At 35.5% G+C, this 15,348-nt stretch overlaps 1 long non-coding RNA gene across 2 annotated transcripts; it reads right to left on the reverse strand.

The window, feature by feature from the left end:
• Positions 1–6,648: 6,648 nt before the first annotated feature.
• LOC122468273 lies at positions 6,649–14,384 on the reverse strand. 2 transcript variants are annotated; one of them, XR_006293185.1, is made up of 6 exons: positions 14,259–14,384; positions 12,260–12,323; positions 10,898–10,918; positions 10,798–10,824; positions 9,622–9,723; positions 6,649–6,808 (listed from the first exon to the last, which is right to left on the reverse strand). It is a non-coding gene; the product is annotated as an uncharacterized LOC122468273 (long non-coding RNA). The 2 variants fall into 2 exon arrangements; XR_006293189.1 differs by lacking the exon at positions 14,259–14,384 and adding an exon at positions 12,893–13,081.
• Positions 14,385–15,348: the final 964 nt, after the last annotated feature.

Below are 15,348 nucleotides of genomic sequence, written 5' to 3' on the forward strand. Positions count from 1 at the left end.
GCGCCTGGGTGGCGCAGTCGGTTAAGCGTCCGACTTCAGCCAGGTCACGATCTCGTGGTCCGTGAGTTCGAGCCCCGCGTCAGGCTCTGGGCTGATGGCTCGGAGCCTGGAGCCTGTTTCCGATTCTGTGTCTCCCTCTCTCTCTGCCCCTCCCCCGTTCATGCTCTGTCTCTCTCTGTCCCAAAAATAAATAAACGTTGGAAACCAATTTCACAATAAACTTCATTTATTGAAAAAATAAATAAATAAATAAATAAGAAAATCCATTAGAGAAAAAAAAAAAAAAAGCATCCGAAATTTTAATGTTTTGGAGAGACATGTGGGCTTCTGTGTCTCAGCCAGAGGCCTAGACACTGCAGTTAAGTGTCGATACAGTTAAAATGATAGCACAGTCCAGATCTAGCATATCCAACATGAACGGAAAGGAGGCATACAAACAATACAGACAATGTTACATACAATCTTCCTTTGGCTCAGGAGTGTTGCCTTTTCAACAAGCAAACATATTGATATATGAAGTGATATGATAGATATGGAAACTACGCAGAAATGACTTTTCCAATCAAACCTATCAATAAAGAAAACATACTTGGGGCGCCTGGGTGGCGCAGTCGGTTAAGCATCCGACTTCAGCCAGGTCACGATCTCGCGCTCTGTGAGTTCGAGCCCCGCGTCAGGCTCTGGGCTGATGGCTCAGAGCCTGGAGCCTGTTTCCGATTCTGTGTCTCCCTCTCTCTCTGCCCCTCCCCCGTTCATGCTCTGTCTCTCTCTATCCCAAAAATAAATAAACGTTGAAAAAAAAATTTTTTTTAATAAAAAAAAATAAAAAAAAATAAAGAGAACATACAGGATTAGCTATAAAATTTATATTGCAGAATGTACGTATGTAATACGTATGCATTGTATGTGTACATATATGTATGCTTAATACATATAAGCATGCAAAGATACATTCTGGCTTAGCAGAAATATAATTGTTTATATGTATTACTAAATAATATTTACTAGTGCCAGCTACTTATTTTAATTATTCTTTTCTGAAATATCCAGATGAAGAAAGTGGTCTCGGGATCATAAACTAAGCAGCTGCTGGATTTCTAGAAGCATTTTAGAACATTACAACCCCTAGGATAGGTTATCTCAGAACTATTCAAACATTGTTTTTTCATGATATGGTAATTCTGTGGTTCAAAATACTTAAAAAACCAGTTGAATTCTAAGAAGACACTATGATTAGAAATATTTTTTCCAGATTACTTCCCTACAGATTCCAAGGAGTGCTTTAACACAGTTTGATTTAGAACATGATAACAGGAAACGAGGATGTTGTTATGTATAATGATTACCTATATTTTGTGTGAAGTTTCTTCTGCTATGAACTAGTTTTTTGACTGAAGAAAAGTTTCTTTGTACTTTTTCTTCTTTTTGTCCTGGGACCTCCTTTCCTGTAAAACAGTATGGTGTTTTGGATAAAAATATTTCTCTAATGCTTTTCCAGCTGAATAAATATCTGGAATGAATTCTTAGTTTTCTTTTTATCTCTTGTTTTGCTTCTATAAAAATGAAATAATGATGATAAAAATAACAATATTACCTAATGTAAAGACTGTTGAAAAGTTGGTAATAATGAGTATAAAATACATATATATTTCTATGGAAACCACTAAAGCGGATTACAAATTCAAAAACCTACATTGACATTGCAGGTGATCTAAATGTATAATGAAGGTCCAGGTGTAAAAAAAATAGGACATGGTGGGACCATGGCTTCCCTAAGAGTGGTCTTCATCTTGTAAAATGAAGAATTAATAGTCTGCTCTAGAAAATTTTGACTTATACAATTAATGTCCTTGTCTTAGTACATCTTCTAATTTTGAAGGATAGGAAAATAGTTTATTCATTATATATTGTGATTAAAGATATTTGAAATATTGTGCAAACCAATCAAACACAACTAAGTGTTGCCTAAGGCATGCCAGTATGAGGCTTTTATGCAAAATACCTGTATATAGTGGTTTGTGTTCATTGGAGAGCTAGTAATGTTTGGAAAACCAATATGCTGGTTATCTGGCAAATGCAGAAGCTTCATTATGTTAACTTATCATTTTGTGTAAGAGTTTTTCTAAAATTTATCCCACACACTATCCTTGTAAACAATAAAGGACAATGTATATGAAATTTAGCAGCTGGTGACAAAGTGCTTTCTCTTAAGGTAATATTGTCTAGCACTTAAAAAATTGTGTTTGATTTTACATCTTCTTTGTTACTGTCAGTCAATTATGTTGCATTATATCAAACTATTTCACTAAATCACTTTTCCATCCAGAGTGGAGGAAACCGGACTAAACCATCTTTGTAGTTCCAGCACCTGCGCTGACCTGGCGTGTTGTGCTGTTCAGTAAATTCTTTACTGCCTCGCTTGCTTTTTGAGCCACCTCTTTGACTCTTATTTGCGACTTCTAATTCAAAAAGCCTAGAACTCACGCAACCGTGCTTTTCCAATTCTCCCCCCTCTAAAAAAGTTTTCTATGACTTAAAAATTACTGAGTGCCTACCTCCTTGTCTTCTCTCCTCTAAGACCTTTTCATGTGTTTAACTTCTTTCTCATGTATCTTTGCTTCCTTTGTACATGATCGTGATCATTCCCTAAGTCTACAATGTTCTTTGGGATTCTCTCTCTGCCCCTCCCCTGCTCTCTCTCTCTCTCTCAAAATGAATAAAATAAACCTAAGTAAACGAATAAATAAACAAGCACCTGGGTGGCTCGTTTGGTTAAGCAGCTCTTGATTTCAGTTTAGGCAATGATTTCATGGTTTATGAGTTTGGGCCTTGTATCAGGTTCTGTGCTGGCAGTGAGGACCCTGCTTGGGGTTCTCTCTATCTGCCCCTCCCTGCTTTCTCTCTCTCTCTCTTTCTATCAAAATGAATAAAATAAACTTTAAAATAAATAAATAGAAACAATGTTCTTTAGTTCTCTTTTATCTCAGATACCATCCCTTCAATTTGTGCCCCCGCAAGTCACACCACGAATTCACTCTTTGCACTGACCCCCCCCCCCCAGCTTCTTGGAAGACTCCATGTATGCGGTTTCTTCTCCCTAACCCTCCAGCCCACTGCTTTTGCACCAGACATCTCATCATCTCCTGCGCGGACAGTCCCTCTGGCTTCCAAATTGGTCTCCAAATTTTTATCAGTCATTTCCAAAATATATTTCTACAGCACCCCCACAATACTTTTTAAAACAATGGATATTTCAGGTAACTTAACTGCGTAAAAACATTTCTCTGGCTTCTTATCATGTCTGAGGTAATACTGAAGCTTTTTCACGTCATATTCAAGGCCCTTTGAATTTTACACAGCAGATATTGGTGGCTCCCATTCTTGTTCTTCCGGTGCCATTCCACTCTTCCTGAGAACACCACGGATGTTCACATCTCTGTGACACTCCATTTTGCCTCTGACCAAGGATGCCCCCACTGACTTTCCTGACGGGGTACCCGATAAATTTCTGTAGTCTTTCAGATCAAGTTCAAATTTGAACACAGCTGTGAAAATATCCTGCAAATACCACAGAACCCAATTCCTTATATTGTTTATGTAAAATGTCTTCTATTTAATAAAAACAATAAACAAAAATGAATATGAAGTTAGAAGCTGCTATATAACTGAAGATTACTAAATACTTACTGAGGACTTAATATATGCTGGGAACCCTTTTACACATTGAGAATAGACAGTGAACAACAGCGGCAAAAATCTCAGACTTCATGGAAGTTATACACTAACTGGAAGGAGACAGAACAAATGTGATAAGCAATAGGTGGTGGGTTTGCTAGTGATATATACTAAGAGAAAGATGGTATGGAGGAAGATTAGACGTTTTGGTAGGAATGTATTTCCAGTATTAGGTAGTGTGGCCATGAAGTGCCTTCTTGAGCAGAAGAGTAAAACTTCAAGGAAATAAAAAGTAGAGTATAAAGATAGAGAGAAGGGAGCACTCCAATCCAGGCCATGGGACTGGCCAGAGAGGGGAGCATACCTGGAACACTTAAAATACAGCAAATAGAACCAGTGTGGTGGGAATTGAGGATATTTGGTGAATCAAGGTCAAAAAAGCAAAAAGGGCCAGATAATACAGGATTTTTAGGACACTGTAAGGACCTCAAAAGGCTTTTAATCCAGAAAACAGCTTCTGGTGATGACTGCATTTCAGAGACTACATTCACCCTCATGCCTTAAGTAACTTAAGAGAGAAAACAATATATGATATCTCAATTTTAATATATTGTACATTAGGAATTTAGAATGTATCCTCCAGAGAAGAGAATAAAGGCAAGATAAATCCCGTGATTGCCCCAGCCTGTTGGCTAGAGAAAATTTACCAACTGTACACAGCAAGGTGGTGCCTATAAGGAATCCACAATTCCCCTGACTTGAGGAGAAATAGTTGAGATTAGTGTAGGCATGGGTCTGCAATTAACGTAGCCAAACACTGAGAAGGAGAACATTCTAAAAGCAGGAGAAAACTTCCCAGAGAAAGAATACTGGAGATCTGAATCTTCGGCTGACGTTTGATTAGTAGAAATAAATGTGAAGGAACCCCATGAGGCAGGGACTGAACATCAGAAAGGAGCATGTATATAGTCATTGGGAAACAGATCAAAGAGATGTGATCAGTGACAGACCTGATATATATTGGTATATGTAAAAGATGAAACAGCAGAGGAGAAAAAAAATCACTCATTTCTCTTAGGCTAAAGTCTATACAAGGACAGGTGAAATTAACTAAAACTCAGGAAGAGAAACAACAAAAAGTTCTATTTGGAGTTTAAGTTTCAGGTCTTGTAGGGCTGGATCAGGACAGAACACACAACACACTCAACTCAACATTCTACCAGCTTCCCTTCATCTTCCCTTCATTCCTCAGCCTCTGAGTCTCAGCACCCTCCTTTTGTTCCTTTCAAATGTCTTTGGCCCTTCACATTTCTCTCTGCTGTGTGCAACCCTGTGGGGTTGGCCTTTAGTTTGGGCTGCTTTTCTCCGGAAGAGAAGCCCTGTCTGCATGAATTTTGGTGAATAAAACGTTCTATCTCATAAAAATTGTCATTCAGTGTAATTTGTAAACTTTAAGCTGTCAATATTTACAACCAGTAAAGTATAGCTAAAAAAAGCACAGCTGAGATTTTCTTCTAAGCCACTTGCTAAATGTGCATTAGTTTTCCTTATGTGTATGATTAAAATTAAAGGCAAGATTTTGATTAGTATTCTAGAGGTTTCATGAAAATTGGATGAATTGGAATGTCTTCTAGTACAGAAGATTTCAAGGAAAAAATGAAATTGCTTAGATGATTTTCATGCCCCTTAAATAACCACCCAGGTATGTTAAGAATTGCTATGTCATAAACTACTTTATTTCATAATCATTGTCCCAGAAGGTTATGAAATAGCACTGTGTGTCTTTTCTTTAGAAATTTTGGTACAGTAAAGACTATTATGATTTTGGGCCTATAATGGTTGCAGAAAAATTATATTGGGAATCAAAATAAAGATGGGTGGAATGGGTTCAGTTGTGTCCCTCCCACAGAAGATACACTGAAGCCACTATCCCCAGTAACTCAGAATGTGACCTTATCTGGAAATGGGCCACTGCGGATGCAATTGTGATGAGTTCGTATTGGAGTAGAGTGGGCACTTAATCCATTTGACTGGTGTATTCCTAAGAAGAGAGAGACTCACAGGGAGAAGATTGCTTTGAGGCAAGAGAGGCAGAGATTGAAATAAAGCATTTACAAATCCAAGAATTCCAAGATTGCCAATAAATTGCTAGAAACTAGGTAGAGGTGAAGAAAGATTGTGCCCTAGAGATGTCAGAAAGAGCAAGGCTCTACCGATAGAATATGAGAACATAAATTTCTGTTGCTTTTAGCCACCAGTTTTGATATTCTCTTATGCACCCCTGGAAACAAATACAATGAGAGAACCAGTAATTGCTTGATAAATCAATTTATTATTAATGATAATTTTCTTTTTAAATTTTATAATTTAATTAAAACAGAGGGAAAAAAGGAAATTTCAAATAGGAGACTTCCATGACTATTGTTTTAAAAATATTGATCATTGATCTCAGGTGTGGATTGTTCATGTAATACTATTTGATTGGAATTCTCTTTTGTTTTGAAAAGTTAGAATTTATTGATGGGTCCAGTTTTTGGGGGGGGAATTTTTTTCTTTTAATGAAAACATTATATAGAAAAGACGCAATTATATAGAAAATATTTATTTTGTAATATCACGGCATGTCTGAAATAGCTATAGTTTTAGCTACAGTAGGAGCTGGCTTTGATTTCTAATAACTAAAGTAGAAGTTTTAGTTTTTGAAGTTTTATGATTTTGGTTTGAGGTATTGGAAGTAGTGATCTGGGAAAGAATGGAGATAATGGATCAGAAAGTCATCAGGACTAGAATATCAGGCTTCCAAAAGCACTATGATGATGATACAATCCAAATAATAATGATAATATGAAAGTATAATAATAAGAGATATTTGTACTTTCTTTGGGTTTCCTAGCACCTGAATCTCTCTTATGCTTTGAGACTTCCTCAGATGGGTCCAGTTATTTTTAAATTCTGATATACTACATACCATAATAAAAGTAAAACTGAGTGTTTTAATTACTTTTCACATGATTTTAAAAGTACTTTGGGTGTATTCATTATACCCGGGCTACAAAATTTTGCTAGGTGGGTAAAGGACGTTTGAATAGGAAGAATCATCATGAAAGACAGCAAATAGGACTTTCCACCAAGCCTGTGGATAAAGAGAAAACATTCTTTTTATTAAATTTGAACTACAGATCAAGTCATTGCTAATACCCTTATGCTTTCTTGTTTTTTGACTTGTATCTAAATATATTCCTCTGTGACTGACCAGGTGTTCACAGTTGCCCATTTGTTACCCTTTGCTTGGTCTGGATTAGAGGCTTAAGAGGCTTCTCTCCTTCCTATAGGCTCTGAGCTCTGTTTAGCCCAAGTCTGAAGAAGCAGTAAGGATGGAGGTGCCCCCTTATCAACTTACCCTGAGAATCAGCTAACCACAGTGCACACTTTCTCTCAGGTCCTACTGGTTTCCTCTGCTTGCCCAAGCTCCCCTCAAAAGTTTCTGCTGATCTTTGCTTACTTCTCTTTAGGCAGTGAAAGAAAAGGTTTTTCTGTTGGATTTTGAGACACTTGGCAGATTTCTGAGATTTAAGCATTCTCCCCATTTAGGCAATGGGTTCCGTTCCGAATAAAGTCTTTCCTTAACTAAGTCTGGGTTTGCTTTGATTTGACATGACACAGATCCCTTACCAAAAACTGGGCCTTGGTCAAAATCATCCACAGAGGAAAGCTGACTAGAATTGTTCTCAAATACTTATATAATCGGACTCTGCTTTAGAGTAAATTGCTACCATCTCTATTAGTTTTTTTTTTTAAATTTTCGTCAAGCTTTTATATCTCATCCTGAATTATTTTGGTAGTTTCTCAATGGCCTTCTTCATTGTCTATCTAGATTCCTCTCTCTCCAGCTGCTATAGACCTGCTGGTAAAATAGGCCTAAATACTTCTTTCTGAAATGATTTTCTGTGTGTGTTTTTACATCCATCTTTAAAACTAGATAATGAGCTGTGGAGTGCAGAGATTCTGGCTAATGGTATTTATATCTCTAATGGCTGTCTCACTGTTGCTCGTGATCTGGTCAATTAATAGCCCATGCCTGAATGAACATGAATTTCATTTCAAACCTTATTTTCTCAAATAATGACAAAAGGATTTGTATATATTTCCAATTGTTTCTTTCAATCTTTTAAAGAACTCCTTGATTTCCATATCTTCAAATTTACTATGCAAACTAATTACATACTAAGTAATTAGATTTCTTGGTACTTTAGGGGGTTAAGGAATACTGAATCATTATTGAAAAATTGATTTAATGAATTTTTATCTTTTTTGTTCCCTAGTCACTTTTCAATCTGAATACTATGATTTCACACTTAACATAGCCAGAGTATTTTTAACATTCCCTACTTAGACCAAGCAAAACATAGGCACACGGCAAAATTCCCTGAGGGAAAACACCACCACCACCACCACCACCACCAACAACAACAACTAAAGCCAAGAAACAGATGGGAAACAGCGGAACACTGTCTTTCTGAAAGGAATATTGCTGAGCACTTTTACTTGCTAATGCAATGTTGACAACTTCATCCATTTTTTTTAATCCTTCCTTGATTTAGTCTTTCATTCAACTCATCATCAAATCTGTTGATTGCCTTTACTAAGGGTCTCTTTCTCATATTTCATGCAGACTCTTTCTATCACCGACCTATTTCTCTCTCTCCACCCTTCAGCATAACTATAGCCTACTCGTTTCATCCATGTTAATCTCTCCCAAACAATATTTTATTTAATTACTTAAATTTCTTTTAAGTTTATTTATTTATTTTGAGAGAGATGGACAGAGCATGAGCAGGGGAGGGGCAGAGAGAGGGAGAGAGTGTGTTCGTACTGTCAGTGCAGTGCTGGACATGGGGCTTGAACTCACGAACTGTGAGATCATGACTTGAACTGAAATCAAGAGTCAGTGGCTTAACCGACTGAGCCACCCAGGCACCCATCTCCCAAAAGATATTTTAATATATCCTTCCTTGATCAAATATTATTCATCTATTACCTAATGGTTAGGGAGTCAAGTTCAGATTCTTTGCCCTATCTTTAATGGCAATAGGGAATTAAATTTGAATGAAAACCCCATGTGCACTTAATTATAATTCAAATCCTTGGGAACTATTTTTACTCTGAAATGTAGGGCAGTCTTATTTTTCCCCCCAAATATTGCTTAATTTTATGGTGAAATATTGAATCATTCATAGAATTCATAACATTCAATGTTGAGTTAGATAAAATTGACATTCTAAAAGCAAATTGGTAATATCTCCTTTCCTTCTTGTTGGCATTATATTCAACCAGTTGTCCCTATCCTATTGCTTGTCAGAATCCCCAAGGAAAAGTTTCAAACTTTACTGTGTTATGAATCTTATAAAAATATAGGTTCTGATTGCATAGGTCGGGGTGTGGCCTCAGACACTAACTTTCTGACAATTGATACAGCTGCTATAAAGATTAAATTTTAGAAGAAAACGTTTTAAACAATATTAGGCACAGATTTAGGAGCAGGGCAGGCTGCCACCTGCAATTACAACAATTCTGACCAAGGTCATTTATGTAATGTGTTTTAATAGTTTCACCAATTCAGTGAATTGGCTCAATATCATCATAATGCCCGTTTTGTCCATGAGAAAATGAAGATTAGGAAAGATTAGGAATAGCTCAAGGTCATGAAACAGTAATTATCATAAGCAGGACGAAGATAATGGTGTTCCCATTCTCACATCCCAGCCCTTAACCATACCAGGACAGAAGATTTCTTTTGGAAACATGTTAGTAAATAACTACATTTTAGGAGAGCCACACCAGCAACTGGGGCTGCTTTTGGTTTAATACCTGGCTTTTGTTTTTTCTTGTTTTCATGTCACCATTGATAGTTCTGAAGAATATAAAATGTTACTAGACCCAATTTACCTCTGGAATCATATCCTGGGATTACCAAGCAGCATTGAAAGGAGCTGGATAAGGACCTGGAATCATCCAAGGATATTGACGTGGCCGATTGAAATACCATCTCTAGATAGAAACAAAATAAAGGGACAATTGCAGAGAATTGAGGCAATGACCATGTAAACCTATTTCACAATAATTTTCATGAAAAACTTAGGTTGTTAATGTTGGTAGGAACTTATATATCATCTACATGATCGTTTTTTTTTTTAAACTTGGGTTAGGCTTCCCTTTTTTAAATGTTTAGAAGAAGATAAAAATGATAAAGCATTTACTTTTTACTGTTTGTTGACAATTTTGCCATTTCATAATACATGTGGGGGCATTGATTACAGCCAACCACTTACAAAAGGTTTCCATATTCTTTATAATATTACCTTCAAGCTGCTACTTCAAGCTTCCTACCCCCTTGAATATTCCAGGGAGAAGGAAAGTCACTAATCCAGGTCAGGTGGAGCTGCTACTTTGACTTTTGACTTATAATAAGCTTCCTCTCTCTTAGTAGTCCCATATTCTTTAATATTAACTCTGTTAATCCAAATGTCCCTCATCTCTCTTTCTAATTCTTTTTATTTGGTGCTAATTTATCTATTTATTATATTACTAAGAATTTTTGAGACCTTATCACACTGATATGACATGTCAAAATAATAAGGGATATCAATAGTACATTTTACTAAGAAAAATGTTAAGTACTGAGGTTTTCTATCTTACTTAACATGGTCATTTAACTTAACCTAATGACTTTATCACTCTCCAAAAGATTCAGAGGGTGGAGACACCACCTCATACATGTCATTAGCAGCCTCTATGCTCCGTTAGGCATGTATCGTACTTAAAAGAATTAGAATTTCAGCTATTTTTCTGGCCAATGCAATTATTTGTCAGACAGAGATACTTAAGTATCAAGAGAATAGTTGGCTTCTTCGGGGTGGCCTTACAAGTTTCCATTTAATTGTTACTAGTTGCACAAGACTTGGGGTCTTTTACCAGCGTATCATAAATAAGTAAAATCAATGTGTACTTTAATCATTAATTATATGGAGATGATTCAGAGATGAGTATTGATTCTTCTCATAGAATAAATATTCACGAACAGAATATGTCTGTACGATACCACATTATCAAGGGAATACTCACAAGCGATGCAGGATACAATCTATGTTCCTGTTAAAAAAACAAATTAAAATGTTAATACATGCTTAATTATCAAGTTTACCAGTGAATGAAAGTGTCTTACCTCTTCAGATGAATCAGCTCCCTGGGAAAAAAGAAACAAATAATAATGAACACCTTCATTTTATAACTCCAAATTGAGTGTAAAAATGCACCAAGCTGCCATAATTATGATTAAACATAATGAAGACAAAGTCTTAGTTGCTGATACACTAAACTAGTTTTTGTTGTTGTTGTAGTTGTCTAATGACATATTTAAAATGAATGAAGAGTAGGTTTTGTTATAGTTAATTTATTACATTCTAATATCAACTCACACTTGCCCAATTTTGTGTGTGTGTGTGAAAGGAAGAAATACCAGTCATGTATGAATGGTAGAGAAATTGAAAAGCTACACTTCAGACTTGTTTAAAACAATTTTTGTAACAGCTATGTTTCATGTAGGTTAAGAGCTACTTATATGAAAATGTTTTATGTGATAATAGAGTCTGGTATTATGTTTTTCTCTATTCTTGAGTTTTTATTTTTCCAACTTCTGTCATTTTACAAAAAATAAATTTACTGTGATACCATACACAATCTTTTTGAAACATCCACTAGACTTTGTCGGATTAGTTGGAAAAGTATTATTATTTCTTGATGAATTTCTCTGTAACTAGACACAAAGAATACCAAAGCAAAAGGGACCATTAATTTGAAAAGAATAATAAAAAAAAGATAGAGGGAGGACAATGAGGAGGATGTGAAGGAGGAGGAAGAGGAAGAAGAGAGGGAGGATGAGGGGAAGGACATAAGGAGGAGGCTGACGAAGAGGAAAAGAGAAAGGGGACTGAAGACGTTAGGAGGAAAAGGAGGAGGAGAAGGAAGTGAAAAAGGAGCAGGGGAATCAGGAGGGGTGTAGGTAGAGTAAGAAGACAAGGAGGAAAGGAGAGGGCTGAAGAGCAAAAGGGGAAGGAGGAGAAGGAGGAGGTTAGAAGATGGAGGAGGAAAGGGAGGAGGTAGAGGAAAAGGAAGAAGTGGAAGAAGAAGAAAGCTTCTAACAGGGCAGTTTTACCTGGTGACACACAAGTAAATGACTATACAGGCAGGAGCTCCTGAAATTTGTTTGGCCTAGACCTTATAATATTTAAATGTCTTTTATTAGCTTCTCAGTCCCACATCTTTATGAAGCTCTTTAAAAATTTTTATTTTTACATTAAATTGATTACATTTGAGTGTCCATGTTAGTTTAGTGTGTGTGTACCCAAGATTTATTCTAAATCCTTAACGAACATATTTAGATTGATTAAATGAAAATGCCTATATAAAAACTTTAAAATTGTTAAAGCCATGTTCAGGAAAATGCAAATATAGGTGAAAATACAATAAGGAGAATCCTTGGATAACTACTAAAAACATATTCTTCAAAATTCCCGGATATACTTACGATCATGGCAACCATGAGAGCCATGATAAAGGCAAAGACAAGGATCTTCATATTTGGCTGAGTCCTGTGAAAGCATATGTGAAAATCAGTAGCACATTCATTCCTATATTTATAATACTGGAAATGCAAAGACAATTGAAACACATTGCCTGACATCAGGGAACCTTAGAGACTGGTGGGGACCTTGATTAGTAAAGATAAGCACCATGATATGGAAATAGTAAGGGCTATGGAAACACTCAAAAGGGACATCTTGAACAGACCAAGAGGATGGGGGCATTAAAGTAAAGCAAAAGTGAAAATTGTGCTAGGCTATATAGGATAAGTAAGGAGAGGTGCTGGGAGCCAGCCAAGAGACACAAACGAGAGAGAGGATTGCATGTTGGAAATGACATCACTCAGCATGTAAGGGGGACACTGATGGAAACAGACTGGCTCCTTAGATTGTTGTGAGATTATAGGGTCCACAGAATAACAGGAAGAGAGTTAAGGCAGTGTTTAAAGAAATGTTTAGAAGGAAAAAAGGCAAGCAACAGGGACTGATTTTATACCAGAATGCAGGAAAATGAGCCAGGTTCCTGGCTTGAGAATGGTGTAGATGATGTGACCCCGGTATTAGAGCATGAATGATACCTGGCAGAGAAAAATCAATTTGAAAAGAAGTTTCAGGGAGAACATCTGTAGGTACTTTGACAAAATGAATTTGTAAAAACGATATGCTTCTCCAAATTTTCTTCTTTAACCAAATTAATGCTATCTCAGATTATTTGATATTGGTTTGTAATTCTCTCTATGCAAGTGAGCACAATTTTATTGCTGTTGAAAAAGAAAGAGATTATTTATTTCTGAAGTGAAGACATATAAATAAAAACATTTTCAAACTATAAAATAAATAATAGGTATTGTCTTTTTTTTTTGAAGCCACCAGTTTAGGTAGAACAAATAGTAACAACTTATGTCTAGTGATGGAAGAGACTGTTTTTCTGCTAAATAACTCTAAATATTAAACTTATGCAATAGAACTAAGGCTGATGGCATTTTCCATGTTCCTAACTGCTTATTTGGCCTTATTGGTTTAAACCAGAACTGTTACATTACATTAAACAAATTATAAAAATTAAATCTTCTTGGTGAAGTTTTTCTATCATCTACTAGTTAAACCAAATATTCAGTCATATGATACAATATAGGGTGTAACTTTTAGTGTTATTACTGGCATTTTGTTGAAAGTAGAGGATTGAGAGAGATTTGCAGAAGGCAGTCTTGCATAGATAGATGATAGATAGATAATAGATACACAGAATGATAGATAATACATAGATAGGATGATAGATAGACAGAGGTGGGTCTTTGAAAAAATATTTCTCAAGGAACACAATGATAAATAGTATAAACTTTTTTAAGCCAAATTATGATTAAAATGAAAATGAGTTAAATAAAAGAAATTATTAAATTAAATAGTCCTTTATGCCATGTTAATGATGCAGAAAAACAAACTATTTTGAATGATGAAAAGAAAAATGAAAATGTTATGGACAATGAATTAATGCTGGGAATAAAGTAATATTTAAAAAAAGATGATTTAAACCTTTGAAATACACACATTTCCAAAGGAGAGCTGACACTATTCAAGAATTCATTTTCTCATGAAATTTAAACTCCAACTTTAAGCTAAAGGTAAAAGTAATTATTAACAAAGTCAATGTCACATATTTAGTCAAAGAAATAAAAAGGCTTTTAGAAAATCCCACCAGCAGAGGTGATGGACCATATCTCTTCTACTTTCCACATCATTCTCTTTGTACAATCATTGCTGTCAATTCAGAGGCACTGAAATCCAGAACTCAAATTTAGATCCTCACATCAGGTTATTATGTCTTTCAATTGTTTCTTTACGACAAATTATCAGTCAGTAATATACATTTTATAAATGGTTTTCAACTGATTCTAGCAAAGATAAAAATAAGACATCATATTTGATTGTACATGAATATATTACCTGATATCCAAGATAAGACTCAAGAGTCAGAGACTGAAATTCTGAAGTCCTGAGAGATGATGTGCTTTTCCTGAGAACTTATTTAAATACACTCATCCTCCATGTGTTATTCTAAATCATGTCAAATATGAGATCCTATTATAAAACTGACAATAATGCCGAAAATCTGTCCCCATAGAAACCGAGATAAACAGAACACAGTGATTCACAATAGAAGGTTGTAAAGCAGATGGCCAGGAAACAAATGGATCCATTCAGTAAGAATCTCAGTGCTAGTCTAGGCATTTGTAAATAAGACAAAAGGAAAAGTTAGGCAAAAGAGTCAATCAAGTGTAAAATGATGGAAATGGAAAAAAAACTTTCTTTGGAACACCATCTACTTTATTCCAACAAATATACGTCTGAAATAGAACTACTCAATGCCAAAAATGGTATCATTTAAAAAATTTTATCTGTCTAAAATGTGGTGGCAACTGTCATAATAAAATTAGTCTTCACTTATTTCAGTATGTTTGCTGCAATTTATTAAACTGTGCTTTTATTCTACTGACTTTGGAATATTTTAAATCTTAATGTGTATCCAAAATTTGGCAAAACTCACTAATCCACTAAGTGCTGTATGACAAAATAATTCTTATTTTCAAATCAAATGGCCATAGATGCTTAGTACCACAAATCTCACAGGTAACTGAGGCTATTTGTGGATTTAATTTATTTCCTCTGAACCTTTAAGGGTTCATGTTTCTCTGTGAAAGCCATGTGTACATGATTACAGTAGATAGAAGGGAAGTTTCCTTTCACTTAATCTCTAGGTAAATTTGTATAACAATTCACGTCTTTTCTACTGGTTAATTAATTCACTGTAGTCAGAGCCGAATATGAGAAAATCACTTTAGGGTTTGTAGATTTTTTGTCCTAGTCCATTGTTACTCAAAATGTGATCAGAGGAACCATCAGAATCAGAATCACCTGAGAGTTTGTGGAAATGCAAGTTCATAGGCCTTCTTTCAAGACTGACTGCATCAGAAGCTTGGAGGCAATTATTTGTGTACCATAAAGTTTTAAAAACCAAATGATGGACTCATAAATG

Source organism: Prionailurus bengalensis, chromosome B1 (genome assembly GCF_016509475.1).
Source record: "Prionailurus bengalensis isolate Pbe53 chromosome B1, Fcat_Pben_1.1_paternal_pri, whole genome shotgun sequence".
Classification (NCBI taxonomy): domain Eukaryota; kingdom Metazoa; phylum Chordata; class Mammalia; order Carnivora; family Felidae; genus Prionailurus; species Prionailurus bengalensis.